At 52.0% G+C, this 14,939-nt stretch overlaps 1 long non-coding RNA gene across 1 annotated transcript; it reads right to left on the bottom strand.

The window, feature by feature from the left end:
* Window positions 1–682: 682 nt before the first annotated feature.
* Window positions 683–14,560, bottom strand: LOC116571538. Its single transcript, XR_004277903.1, has 3 exons — window positions 14,168–14,560; window positions 2,476–2,775; window positions 683–1,341 (listed from the first exon to the last, which is right to left on the bottom strand). It is a non-coding gene; the product is annotated as an uncharacterized LOC116571538 (long non-coding RNA).
* Between the last annotated feature and the right edge of the window lie 379 nt (window positions 14,561–14,939).

Genomic DNA, 14,939 nt, shown 5'->3' with positions numbered 1-14,939 from the left:
GGGTCTGAAAATCAGGTTAGTTGTATTGGGGTCTGTATGAACTTGGGGAGATGTTGGTCCATTTTTTTTTTTTTTAAAGACTTAATTTTAAACTCTATTTCGGCCTGTGGGGAGGGGTCTAGGAGTGGAAGATTTTGTCAGGAGGCTTCTTTAGCTTGTCCTTGACATGAGCTTTCTCAAGGTAAAGGAGGAGGAGACTGAGGGTAGGGATGAAGGTCACCACCAGAGCCCTCCCAGTGACCTGCATCCCGGGCGACCTGGGCTTTTGACAAGGAGTCAAGGAGCCTGAGCCTATGTGGAGAGGAGGAGGCCACTTGGCAGACTGTTCTAGAAGACCTTGAGGTTTTACCCTTTCACCCTCCACCACAGGGGGCAATTTCAGCCCCTTACCAGCCCCGCTTCCTCAGACCGGTTTCTTCAGCTCTCCCCTTGCACACAAGTCTGGAAGGAAGCCCTGCCTACTGCCTAACTGCACGTCCCACAGGACCACACTAACTGGGTCATTCTCCCAGACTGGGCTTCTCTCCTCTAGTCAGCCTTGATTCTTCAATAAGAGACGGATACCAACCGGGCAGAACGGCTCCCACAGCTACCTGGAGGGGAAATGGCAGCAGCCGCTCTATCCTGGAACAGCAGCCCTGCCCGGGGAGGGTCTGTTGCCCCCGCCCCCAAGAGTAGCTGCCCCAGGGGCCTGAGCCTGGCCCAGCCCAGTGACAGCAGAGGTCACGACTTTCCCTCCGTCTCCCTGGGGTAGACCTCAGTGGACACAGGAATCATGAAATGCAAGGCTATTCGTGTTCTTTTTCCTTGTTTTTAACTTAAAAATTCCCTGTCTATGGTTTCTCTGGTCTCCACCCACCTGGCCCATTTTGGGGTGGTCCCTTACTGCACAGAAACTACCACAGGCCCTGCCCTGCCAATGGGGGAGCAGGCAACACTGGAGAGCCTTCCGTCCTCCTTGTTACTCTGTCCTATCTTCTCTGTTTCCCCAACAGCTAGAATAAAACTGTTTACAGCCCCTGCTGCCGAAGAACGAACTCTCAGACATTTCCGGTTCAGGCCTGAGCAGTGGCCTCTCCCTCTAGCCCCTGCCTCTGGCTGCCTCCATAAGATCAGAGCCTGAGGCTGCCTTGCCCCCCTAGCCATCTGCTGGAGAACATTTGAGCCCTGTAGGTTTGTTACCTGTTAATCGGTCCTTGATATGGAAAGTCCTTCAAAGAAAGGGGGTGTTGAGGGGGGGTGGCCGGAGTTCCTCTGGGTGGGGGGAATCTCTAAGGACCGTGTGGTTAAGAATAGCCCTGGTCAGGTCACAGCAGGGCCAGGCAGGAGAGTGCTGGTGGCCTGGGAAGGGAGAAAATGAAGACTAAGTCCTGAGTCACAAGTTAACACCAACTTAGAAGACAGCTTCCAGAGGGCAACGGTGAGGCACAACTGAGGTGAAAAGCTATAAAAGAAGAAAATAATTGATGACAGGAATGGTCTTGTTACTGCCAAAGGAGCTCCCAGCAGGATGTGATGCTTTGCTCAGAGAACCCACCCCATAAAAGGCCACTCAGACTTCTGAATAGATATCCACAAAGTCCGCAGACACAGGGCTGGCCACGGCATGGAGACATGCCAGCGAGTCTCCATGAGAGTCTCCATGAGAAATGGCGCTGGCCTCTGCCATTTCTCACCACCATCCTGCTACTCCAAGTGTGGTCTGAGCAACACTGGGGGCTTGCTATGAATGCAGGATCTGCATCCTAACACTTCACGAAGAGTTGTGTACCTCAACATCTCAGAGGCATTGTTCCTCTGAATAAGCACAAGAAATAAAGTTTTTGGCTAAAAAAAAAAAAAAGCACCCAGAGTTGTCTAAAATAGAAATGCAAAGACTCTAGATGGTTTTTAATACCAAAAAAACCCAAGAAACAAACAAACAAACAAAAACAACCTTCACTGGAAGGTAGGTTTTGTTTTTGGGGGTTTTTTTGTTTTTTTTTTTTTATTTATTTGACAGACAGAGATCAGAAGTAGGCAGAGAGGCAGGCAGAGAGAAAGAGGGGGAAGCAGGCTCCCTGCTGTGCAGAAAGCAAATGTGGGGCTCAATCCCAGGACCCTGGGATCGTGACCTGAGCCGAAGGCAGAGGCTTTAACCCACTGAGCCACCCAGGCACCCCTGGAAGGTAGTTTTGACATCAGATTATATAGCCCCCGCCACTAACAATTTCGGGATGCACACGGCCAGAAAGTTTTAAACCAGACAAACCTACAGCTCACATATTGTAAATCTGAGCTGGCCCACGGTACCTGGCCTCATCCAGGGTTGACTAGGGACACTGTTCAGAAGAGGCCTGCGTCGTAGGTATCGGAGAATTGCAACAGTAGGGGGTCAGGGCTGTACACTTATGACCTTGGAAACCTCACAGATGAGCAAACCTCCCATTTTGTGTTTCTACTGGGGTCCACCTACCATTTTTAAATAGGTCTTACCTTGGGCTCTGTGAGTGACAACAGGGACCCCAAGGGCCTGTCCCTGAGGAAGGGGCTACCAGAGCTTGAGGAGGGACCACTTGGGGTGGGTAGAAGGCACCTTTCCCAGGTACCATGATGCTGATCTCCAGAGGGAGCTCTAAAGGCAGAGAAGCTCGAAAGGGAAGTGCCAGGGCAGGCCAGATTCTCCAGATGGTCCTGGTGAGGAGGAGTCCAAGGCAGCTGGCTGGTAATTGGTGCTCTTGAGTCAGCCTGGCACGCGGATGACAAAGCAGGCCAAGTTTGAGCCATCTTTTGGTCCTGGAAGTGAAGACCAAAGAGATTGGCAGGTTGAAATCAGGGACGCCTTCCCAGGGCAGCTGGACAGCTTGGTGAGAAGCCAGAGACACGAACTGTGATAGGCAGATAAGCCCTTGGATGTTGCTGGCTGGAGAGGTAGAGTGGGGATGATGTCACACGTGCCAAGTAGATATCACACACCACACCTGTGGCAAGGCACGCCAAGCCCATGTTCTTATGCAACCCCTAAATCATCAAATTACGGATTATGCTCTCATTTCACAGCAGAAGAAACAGGCTCTGAAAAGGTACTTTCCCAAGAGCTCATAGTTACGAAGTAGAAAAGGCAGGATTCAAATCCAGGTCTGATTCCAAAGCCCAGCCAGTCCTCTTGCCTCACTCTGGGTCACCACAGAGAAGCTAAGAAGCTAGGAACATGGAAGGCCAGAGCTAGACTGACCTCAGCTGTCCCCCTTGACTTGCTGGCCTGGATGGCCCCTCAGGTTCGCTGGGGCCCTCTCCCCACCCACACAGCGGCCACCGGCCTTTTCCAGGTAGGAGGAAGAAGGGACCTGGAGCTGTAAGTTTCAGAGCTTTATCCTCTGGGATACGGGCAACCATCACAGCAGTTGTAAGACACACCTCCAGGCCCTGGGAGAACATCAGCTTTTTGGACAGCATGCTCCTGCCACAGGTGAGCTAAGGGGTTTTGCAACTAAGTGGAAGTTCACGTGGGAAACACGCCAGCGTTGGTGGCCACCAATATCGACCCATCAGCTTCTCATCACTCACGTATGGGTTTTCCACTGTGTTAAGAGGATCACAAATTCCCTGTTATTCACGACTTGGCATGTTCCCTGGCTGCTGGCCCTCCATCAATATGCAACCAGCAGGGGCACCTGGGTGGCTCAGTGGGTTGGAGCCTCTGCCTTCAGCTCGGGTCATGATCCTAGGGTCCTGGAATCGAGTCCCGCATTGGGCTCTCTGCTCAGCAGGGAGCCTGCTTCCTCCTCTCTCTCTGCCTGCCTCTCTATCTACCTGTGATCTCTGTCAAATAAATAAATAAAAATCTTTAAATATGCGACCAGCAAACACACACTTTCCACTACGATGAGGCCAAGTATACGTCCGACAGGCAGTCGGCTGGCAGGAAGGGCCAGATCGCAGAGGAGTGCAGAGAGGGCTTAGGGAATAGGAGCTGCTTGAGACTTCACACCTCAGCCCCCTAATGTCACTTGCAGAACACAGGGCTTGTCGGGTGGGCCCAGAGTCACTTTCACGGTCATTAACTACTACTCTCGCCCTCTAAACTCAGGAGGGCAGGAACAGTCTGCACCCCCATATCCGCAAGCACTCAGCAGCATACGGAGTGCACAGAATTCAGATAAATGTGGGTCAAGTCTAATAAGCCATCATCACAGAGCAAACACCCCATCAGGTGAATGATCTATCAGGTCTCCACTCAGATCTTGCTCAGCTCTGACCCCATGGACCGCACCACCCCAGCTCCCTTACCCTCCAGCTGCCGCTTCGGCTCTGCCAAGGGTGAATAAGAGCAGGAGGACAAAGATGTCCAGCTCTGTGGTGCCACAGCTCAACCCCTGCCCCCCCCACCCAAGGGACCCTGAGGGCTCTTGGCCTCCTTGGTCCCTTAACCTGTCCACACCTCCAAAAATTATTTCCTTGCCGAACTCAGCTTTAATTGCCCCCCCATTGCAAGTGTGACCCCCCCAGCCGGCTCCCCCACCTCGCAGATGGGAACACGGAGTTTCATCAAGCGTGAGCAAGTGGGAAAATAAGCATTCTAGATTTCCAAATCATTCTGGAAACAGTGGAAATTGTCCCTTAAAACCAACAAGAATGAGTGAGAACAGTCAAGAGGATCACACACCATTTAAAAAAAAAAAAAAAAAAGTGAATCTGACCCTAAAAACAGCCCTCCTCAAGGTGCTGGTGGTATCCAGACCCCCTCCCCACCACATGGGCATTCCTTTGGAACGGTAAAGTTCTTGGTCATTCCCCACTGAGGGGTTTTGAACAATCTTTTTTTTTTTTTTTTTTAAGATTTTAATTATTTATTTGACAGAGATCTCAAGTAGGCAGAGAGGCAGGCAGAGAGAGAGGAGAAAGCAGGCTCTCCACGGAGCAGAGAGCCTGATTCGGGGCTGGATCCCAGGATCCTGGAATCATGACCTGAGCTGAAGGCAGAGGTTTTAACCCACTGAGCCACCTAGGCACCCAGTTTTGAACAATCTTAAAAGTTGACCAAAAAAAAAAAATTCCAGTGGGTCCTCGAGAGAGCCTGATGGCATCTGCCGGAACGACTCTCTCTAAATCAATTTTTTTTTTTTTTTTAAATCCTGTGTTCCAGGCCTTCCAGTCCCTAGTCCTACGAGGGTGCCCTGGGGTGAGTTGGGGAGCACTCTGTCCACCTCCCAAACGTACTCCTCGGGCCTGATGGGACAATGCTGCTGTTCATGCCACAAGGGACTCCAGCCCAGGCAGGACACCCTAAGTTTTTAGAGTACAACTCCAGGAGCTCCAAGGGGCCAGGCAGTTGGTGAGAAGCTATGGCCCCGAGCCCTAGGACAGCTGCGGTGATGAGCAGCGGGGGCCACATGGCTAACAATGAAGCAGCAGCCCCCATGCTCTCAGGGAGTGCCTGAGGGAGTGCCTCAGCCATTTCACTCTGGAGGGGAGACACAGACCACAGCCCTCTGGGGATGGTCTGGGCCCAGGGCCCAGCCTGGGCACCTGTTCACCCACCCAAGGTCAGCGGCTAAGCCCCCTCCTCCTGCCAGCCAGACCAGCTGGGTCCTCTGCTGGGACCGGAGGCTCCCTCTGCCTCCACACACTCAGATACACGCACATAGACAGACACATGGACAAAGTCACACTCACAGATAAGGTTATACACACACACACACACACACACACACACACACACACACACAAGCAGCATTTGCTGTCATTTTCTCATGACCCAGAAATCCTCCACTGGCACACGGTGATGTGAGGCAGGTGCCAGCGGCAGGGGAGTGGGTGCGGGGGTGGGGGCACTGAGTCTGCCATCCTGTCTGCCCCACCTGGGTCACAGGGCACAGTCACACCTGCTGTCGGCCAGGAGCGAGCCCTGAGGGTTCCACCTTTCCAGGGGGAGGCAGTGGTATTGCACTTACTCACAGTACCCATCCCCCCAGGAACTCTCACCCCCCAGGAGGCGACACTCCCTCTCATCCCCGTGGCTGGGTCCACAGGGCTGCAGCCTGGAGACCCGATGATGGCCGCAGGGAGGAGGCAGCTCCTGCACCTGCGGGCCTGTGAATGGCCCTGGAGGCCTCGCTGCTGCCTTTAGTCCAAAGGACCCCCAAGTGCTGAATGCAGGATCCAGGGGATACCATAAGGCCCTCCTGTCGGCTTCCCCCACACCCTCCCCACCACAAGAGGGGAGTACCATGGCTCCGGCCGAACTCACCTGGACCCGGGTCCTCACAGAGGTCACCCTGCCAGGCGACTTCTCTCCCCCTACCTCCTCCCTCCCAGAGGTTTCCCAGGTGCAGGACCAGGAAGCTTCGAGCAGCCAGCATGGGCCAGGCTGCATGGCCTGCTAGCCTGGGCCCTTACTGAGCCCTGGCAACAACCCCCACTCTGGGGAAGGGTGTTGTGACAAACGGCCTAGAGAGTGGGGACCTCCGCCACCCAGCCCCCCAGCTGCATTAGCACAGAGCCTCACAAGTCACAGGGTGCATGCGCCGCCAGCCCTCAGCCCCGTGTCTACAGGAGAGCCCAGGTGCAAACACTGTGGGGCCGCTCACCACTCACCTGAAGAACCCCGGCCCCACCTAGGGAACTGCTCAGCAGCCAGTGCTCCCGGCGGGAGGAGGGGCTGGGTTCTCAGCCTACTCCTCCCTCTCTGCACCCCCCCCCCCACTGCCCAGCAGACCTCCCCAGGACACGCCGAATGTCGCAGGTGAACCCCAGCGCAGCCCCAGCCCCCCAACCCTGCAACAACAGACACTCAGTTTCTCACAGTTCTGGAGGCTGGAAGCCCCAGGTGGAGGTGTCGGCAGGCTTGGCTTCCCCTGGGGTCTCTCCTGCTGCCTCTTCCGTTCCTCTGCGCCTGCGCATCCCCGACCTCTCTCTGTGGGTGTGAATCCCCTCTTGTAAGGACAGCAGATGGATGCGTTCTCTCCCACATGAGCCTTGTTGACCCTCCCTGCCCCTTTAAAGGCCCCATCTCCAAACAGGGTTGCTTTCCGACCCTGAGGGTTAGGGCTTCCACACGGGACGTTAGGGGGCACACAGTCCAGCCCATAACCCTCAGAGTGGACATGACATGCCCCCAAGCCAAGGTGGTTCACACATCCACTCAGTTTCTACACACATCAGACCCAAATCCAAACAGGCTCTGTGGAGGGTAGGCTTCCTGCCCTCTACCCAGCACTGCTGCCAGCAACCAGGTGGGTCTCCTGAGGTCCTAGATTATTCTGTGTTCCTTCTCCCCCAGCCCACCTCCAGCCCCTAATCTCCTGCTCTCGGGAAGGGTTTGCTTTCTGGGCAGCCCATATACTGAAAAGAGGGGCAGGGCAGAAACAGAAGGAGGGAGGGAAGGCAGGCAGGCTTGCTTTCCTCTTCCCTTTGTCACCACCCCTCCAGGCTGTCCCACCCCCTGCAGTCAACCCATAGCCTGCATTTCCTCCTTCCTGTCTAGCTGCACCTCTGCTTCACATCTGGGATCTCCTGCCCCATCCGAGCCTCAAAACTGGTCCTTGGCTGCCTGCCGCCCGTCCTTCTGCGCCAGCAAAGGGCCTCCTGCTTCCAGACCGTCACAGGGTCCCCCTCTCTCTTTCCAGGCTTCCTCAGCACTTAGCGCACACACACCCCCTCACAGCCCCTGAACACAGAGAACCTCCCTCAGCACATCGAGCATCCCACAGTGTCAATTTCACCGAGACCTCTGGCCATCCCAAGTTTGGGAAGTCCCCTTAATTCCCAATCACCCTTCGGCGGTAGGGATTTTCTGGAGCTGTCTGGTCACTGGAGTCCCTGAGGTCTCACTTTTGAGACCGCTTTTTCGCTCTGCAGGATTCCCAGTGCCCATGTGCCACAGCAATTTTGTCTCCCCGTGTGATCTAAAAACCATCCCGAAAGAGACAGCGCAAGCTTTTTATTTTTTGCAGAATAATCAAAATGACTCTCAGGAAGTCTCCACTCCAGTTCTAAATCAAAGCATGAGTCCCAGCTGCTGAGAACTGAATAGGAATCAGGCACGAATAGAGAGGCAGAGGAGGAGGAAAACTGGGTATTTATTATGCAGACTTTCCCAAACTGAAACCGTTCTCTCAATTCCAATTAAGACAAGATCTAGACTTTTGCTGAGCCCAGTTACTCTTAAGGACACATTTTCTGCAGGAAAACTAAAGATCTGATGCGTGCTGGTCCAAGTATGGTGTTCTAGTAGGACCAGATGGCTCAGAATCACCCGGCATGCCTTTTAGAAATGAAAAAGCCTGGGAATTCTAGACTCTCCAAGACTGAGACGCAGGAATCCATATTTGCGATGAGTTCCCCAGCCGTTTTGTTACATTCAGAAGTTTGAGAGTTGCAGCTGTGAGTGTGCGGGGTCGTCGCAGGGAACAGGTGAGGCCAGGCTAATGCTGGCAGGGCTGCTCAAGAGGCAACACGCATGGGAGCTTGCAAAAAAGCAGATGCTGAGTCGCTACATCTAGGAGGGCACTCGAGATTCTAGGGAGCCTGTGTTGCTGGACCACCAGTTACATTCCTCGTGTTCTTAGTAGCAAGGCTCTGGAAAGCATGTTTCCCTCCAGTTGTGCATGAGCACACGCGTGCATATATTACAGTAACAGCACAGCCCTCTCACATGGCTTCTCTCCCCTAGTGAAATATAATGAGGCTATTGTTTTGGTAAAGATTCTAAACCTTATTTACACAACCACCGCCCTCACAAGCTGTACCTTGGGTTGCAACATCCAAGAGTGGTTCAAAGAAAGGCTCTGATGTTAGAGGGGCGAGTTCACACGGCAGATGCTCTCTGTCCCTCCCCAGCGAGTGAGCCTGCCAGTGCAGGGACCTTCCCAAGCTTTAGACCTCAGCTGTGAAATGGGGTTGGCACCGCCTTTTTCCCTCTGGAGGTGGTGAGGGGCCCGGCAGACAATGAACAGTAAAGTCTATAGGTGGAGCCGGACCCACAGTTGCTCTCACTCATGGTCCGGTAGCAGTAGCTCCCGGGAGAAGGCACGTGGGGGATGCCTCCTCCGGTCTGGCAGTGAGGGCCAAGTCATATGCAGGATGAGAAATCAGTCTCCAGGGGCGCCTGGGTGGCTCAGTGGGTTAAGCCTCTGCCTTCGGCTCAGGTCATGATCCCAGGGTCCTGGGATTGAGTCCCGCATCGGGCTCTCTGCTCAGCAGGTAGCCTGCCTCCCCCTGCCCCCCCCCGCCTGCCTCTCTGCCTACTTGTGATTTCTGTCTGTCAAATAAATAAACAAAATATTTTAAAAAGAGAAAGAAAGAAAGAAAGAAAGAAAGAAAAAGAAATCTTTCTTCTGAAGACACCCCTTCATTTCCACTTTGACCTGAAACACTATCGTTTACTGAGCCATCAACTATACCAGTCTCTTTGGGCAGCAAATGCCTTCTGGCATTTTCAAGAATTAAAATCCAGGTTTGTCTTAGTCTGCTTCGGCTGCTATAACAAAAACACTGCAGACTGGACGGCTTAAACAACAGATGTTGCTTTCTCAGTTCAGGAGGCAGGGAAGTCCCAGATCAAGGCACGTGCAGAGCTGGTGACTGGTGAGGGCCCTCTTTTCTGGTGTGCAGATGGCTCTCTCCTCATGGTACCTTCACATGGCAGAGGGCAAAGAGAGGGGCAAGTTCTCTTGTGGGTTTTTGTTTTTGTTTTTGTTTTTTTAAAGATTTTATTTATTTATTTGACAGAGAGAAATCACAAGTAGGCAGAGAGGCAGGCAGAGAGAGAGAGGAGGAAGCAGGCTCCCCGCTGAGCAGAGAGCCCGATGCGGGACTCGATCCCAGGACCCTGAGATCATGACCCGAGCCGAAGGCAGCGGCCTAACCACTGAGCCACCCAGGCGCCCTGTTTTTGTTTTTTTGAAAGAGAGAGAGAGACTGTGCAGGTGAGGGGACGGTGGGAAAGGACAAAGGAAGAGGGAGAACCTCAAGCAGGCTCCACTCTCAGTGCTCAGCGTAGAGCCCGACAGAGGACTCGATCTCAGGACACTGAGACCATGACCTGAGCTGAAATCAAGAGTTGGATGCTTAATTGACCGAACCATCCAGGCGCCTCTATTGTGTTTCTTCTTATAAGGACACTAATCCCCTCATGGGGGCTCCCGTTCATGACCCAGTTAGCCTCAAAGGCTCCAACTCCAACATTGTATTGTTGATTTAGGGTTTCAATATATGAATTTGGGGGGGACACAGCAATCTTGTCCATAGTAAGCCTTAAAGAGAGAAAATGAGTAATTTCAGAAGGCTTTTTCCAATGATGCTCTGAGGTCTATTAGTGTCCTTGGAGCAATTGTGTAGCATTTGTCTTGACTTGCTCCTGGCCTCCCTTCTGCCTCCATTCTGACTGGCTGCCCTTGCTGTGGAGGTGACAAGTCCCCACAGAGAAACCCCTGCATGGAAGATACCTATTCTTCACCTGTCTCTTACCCCTTCCCCAACCCAGGACAGGGATAACTGTCTATCACTGCTCTGCTCATTCCTGGCATGAGTTCCAAACAGACATTCCCCCAAAATGGCGACAAGAATCAATCCACACATTCTTTTGGCCAGGCACTGTGCTAGGTGCTGGGGCACAATAGTGAGGTGTAGTTACTACAGACATGGTGACTATCTTGGTGAAGCTCACAGGCTATAGAGAAGACAAACAGTCAAATGGCTGCATAACTTTGACAAGTCCTACAGTGGAGGGGTTCATGATGTGTTAATGGGAATCTAGTTGAGGGCTTTGACTTAGTCAAGGAAATTAGAGAAGAAGAAGCAATGCTTGATCCGAGAGGAAAAATGAATAGCAGTAAAATGAGCAAGAGGAGAGGAAGAGATTTTCTAAGAGGAGAGCACATGCAAAGCCCCAACATCAGGAGGGAGTGTGATGTGTGGTTCTGGATGAGACCAGAGAGATAGATAGAGTCAGTGTATTAGTCAGGGTTCTCCAGAGGAACAGAACCAAGAGGAAGGAAAGAAGGGAGGATGGATGGATGGATGGATGGATGGATGGATGAATGGATAGGCTTATATGACTGCGGAGGCTGAGATGTCCCCAGATCTGCAGTCAACAAGCTGGAAACCCAGGAGAGTTAATGGTGTGTTTCTAGTCCAAGCCCAAAAACCTGAGAGCTAGGAGAGCCGAAGGTGTAAACTCTAGTCTGAAAGCCACCAGGCTCAAGACCCAAGAAGAATGGATCTTTCCATTTGAGACTGTAACAGCTCAGACTACCAGGCAGGAGGATTTCCCTCTTACTCAGCCTTTTTGTTCAATTCAGCTCTTCAATTGATTGGATGAGATCCAGCATCATTAGAAAGGGGAATCTGCCTTAGTCTACCAATTCAAATGAAACACCCTCACAAACACACCTAGAGCAACATTTGGCCAAATGTCTGGGCATCTTATGGCCCAGTCAAATTGACACAGCAAATGAACCTTCAAAACCCGACTATGAAAGGCCTTGTTGGCCATGAGAAACTTATCTTTATCCTCTGGACAATAGAACATCTTTAACTCATTTAAATAGGATGATGACATAAGCGGATTTGAGATTTGGAAACTGAATTCAGGCAGGAATCTCAGGAGAAGGTCAACAAGAAATAAGCACTGGCAAGGGTAGACCAGTCAGGAGGCTTCTGCAGTGATCAGGACATGGGGAGTCAGCTTGGGGAGTGGGTGGTGATGGAGACAGAGAGAAGTGGTAGACCCCAGAGATATTTAGGACCTGGCAATGGATATGGGAGGAGAGGAAGAAGAAGAGGTCATGCTCAAACCCAAGTTTCTAGCCTACAAGGAGGGCAATGTCTACACTAAGGTAAGAAACACCCAAAGAGGTCAAAGAGTGGGAGGGAAGAGGGTGAGTTCAGACTTCCATCTTGTGACAGAAACCCTTCAGTAGGATGGAGTTTTCACCAAAATGTGAGACTGTGTTTCTTTTTGGAACCAGGTGTAGCCAAGTATATTGGTTTTCTGTGGCTGCTGTAACAAAGTACCACAAAGTGAATGACTTGACAGACATTTATTCTCTCATAGTTCTGGAGGCTGGAAGTCCAAATAGAAGGTGGCAGCTGGGTCAGGTCTTTCCAGAGGCTCTAAGAGAAAATCTGTTCCACAGCTTTCTCTCAGCTTCTGATGGTTGCAGGCAATCTTTGATGTGGCTTGATTTATAGGTGGATCATTCCAATCTCTGTCCCTGTCTTCAGGAACATTCTCTCCTGTGTCTCACACACTTCACTGGGTCACCTTCCTTCTGTATATATCTGCATGCCCAACTTTCTACCATCTTGTAAGGGTCATGTGATTAGGACCCATCCTAAGTCAGTGTGATCTCATTGTAACTGGATTACATCTACAAAGACTCTATTTCCAAATAAGGTCACATTCACAGGTAGTTCTCATTAGGATTTGAACATACCTATTTGGGGGATGGTAGGCAACAATCCAACCCATAATAACCACGTGACTGATTTTGTCTGTTTGTTTTGTCAATGGAACACAAGTTGAAGCAATATCATTTCCCAGGCCAAAGCTTTCAAAACTCAGGTGTAGCTTTTATACTCTCCTTTTCTCTCCTGAAGGAACTTAGGACATGCCACCCCAATATGGGCTGCTTTGGCGTACTGGTTATTTTGAGCTGAAGGTACTAGAACAACAGCAAATGCAGTGGGAGTCTTTCTCTGCATTCTCCTTACCTGCCTTAAGTCGGATCCTCCGAAAGGAGCTAGAGGCCGGTTGCCATAGACTACCGTCCTGGGGAGTTTCATCAATGAGGAAGATTGACTCTCACCGCAGGAGAGGAGACTGGAAGCCAGCGCCACAGCCCGACAAATTTGTCACACACTGTCTGTCCCTCCTCGTCCTTCCTAAAAATCATTTCCTCTTTCCTGGGTTATCTTTACCTCCCCGCCCCTTCCCCTATCAGACAGTATATAAGCTCTCAATTCTCACCATCTTGGGCGGCGGGGGAGGGGGGTATTCACTTTGTTTTTTCCTGTGATGCCCCCAGGCATGTAATAGTAAAAAATGAATGCTCTTGTATCCTTTTCTCCTATTAATCTGCCTGTTGTCATTTTGTCTCCTAGACCCAGCTATTAAATATAGGAAGGCAGAGGGAAAGCATTTCGTCCCTCCCCTACCTTAGCCACTTGGTAAAGGCAGAGGACTCTGAGGCTACAGCAGGTGGCGGAGCCAGCGATGGGAGGAACCGGGACCTTTGATTCATCGTGTGGGAGAGACAAGCCGCAGACCAGGAACTCCGCTCTGGACCCACATATCGGAGAAAAGTAAGCTTTTACAATGCTGAACCCCTGAGATTCGGGGGTTTGTCTGTCCCAGTGCTAACTTCACGTCTACGGAAATCTTGGCTCACAAAGGCTTGGAGAAAGGCAGTGGCGATGCCAGGTAGACGTGGAGCTCCAGAGGTGGGTGGGGCTGGAGATGGTAGTGGGGGCAACGGGAAGGCCTGGGATTGCCACAGGAGCAGGCCTAGAGGGTGGGGGACGCCCCAGGCCCAGGCTTTGTGGGACCATCATGTTTAATACCTGGGTAGACTAGAATGAGTCTGCCAAGAAAAGAAAGAGCGGTGAGAGAGAGGGAGCTGGACTCCCGGGGCGCGTAGTCTCACGGGCTCCGAGGAGCAGGAGACCCAGGCCCTGAGAGGCCGTGTGTGATGAGGCTTGCAAAATACCAACCAGTCAGAGGACACCACGGTTGCTGAGGATGGGCACTGCTGTAGAAGGTGCCTGAGGTCAGGAGGGAGGGAGGAGGTGCGAGAAGGAGGCGAGAAGATGGCATCGGCAAGCAGAGAAAATTCTTGAAAGGTTGAGTCATGGAAGGAAGGAGCAAGAGCTGAAGCTCGAGGCTGAGAACCAAGACCTTCTAGCCCACAATCAGCCCGGAGGCAGAGAAGGGAAACCACCACTGACTGCCCAGTTAGCCGGTGGCTATTCCACTCTCTCCATTAGCCTTTCTTGACTCTTTTGGGATTGTCCTCCCAAGCAAATACTGTGATTGTTCACTACAGAAACTTCCCCAAAGACCCTTCAACTCTTCAGAGAAAAGCACTTACTGCTTGTGCCTGAAGATGCTGTGAATACCTCCCCTGCTGTCCCTGTGGTATCGTGCTGGTGACCCAGTCCGAGATTCCCACACGCAAAGACTCACCTCAAAGCAAACTTCCAATTCCTGACGCATCCCAAGCTTGTCTTCCTTGCTCTGAAAACCACTCCTTGCTGTGCTCCCAATGGCCGGCGGCATCAAGAGGCAGTAGCTCTGGCTTGTCGGAGGCCATGTTGGTGGTTCTGGGGAGGCAGCTCCGGACGACGGGATGAAGAAAGAAGTCAAGTTCAGCGTTTTCTTGTTTCTGTTTTGTTGTTGTTAAGGAAGACTTGAGGGTGTTTAAAGCCAGTTGAAAGAGAGGAGTCAGATAACCAAGAGAGAGATGTGGTCAGGTTCCTGAGGCGGCAGGAGGAGCTAGAATCCAAGTGAGCAGAGAAGGAGGGCTGAATGTTAGCTGGAGAGGAGGCAGCCCTCAGCTGTAGAAGGACGGGAGAGAGCTGCCAGTGCGAGCTGGTTTCTGTGGATGAGATGGGAAGGGGAAGTTCTCATCTGACAGCTTCTACTTCCCCTTCAGCAAGAGCTACGGCCCCTCTACCTAGGAGTGGGGAGGCCAGACAAGGGGGAAAGGGTTTGGAGGGAGTAAAAGCATTTGAACCGTCGTGGAGATCCAGGAAAGTGAACCAACCTGAGAAAGGACCAGTTGCTTGAGTACAGAGTACCATTTGAGACTGGTGCTTATGCGCATCTGGAGAATGTAATGTGTCCTGTCCTGACACTGAAGACCCCTGAATGGGGACTTCCAGGGTGCCTGTGTGTTCCACGTGCACCTGGATATGCAAGTGCTAAGAGATGTCAAAGTCACTTTCCGTTATGGCCA

This window comes from Mustela erminea, chromosome 13, assembly GCF_009829155.1.
Source record: "Mustela erminea isolate mMusErm1 chromosome 13, mMusErm1.Pri, whole genome shotgun sequence".
In the NCBI taxonomy this organism is placed as follows: Eukaryota; Metazoa; Chordata; class Mammalia; order Carnivora; family Mustelidae; genus Mustela; species Mustela erminea.
The sequence above is the reverse complement of the archived record's forward strand: the minus strand, read 5'-3'. Positions and strand labels throughout refer to the sequence as shown.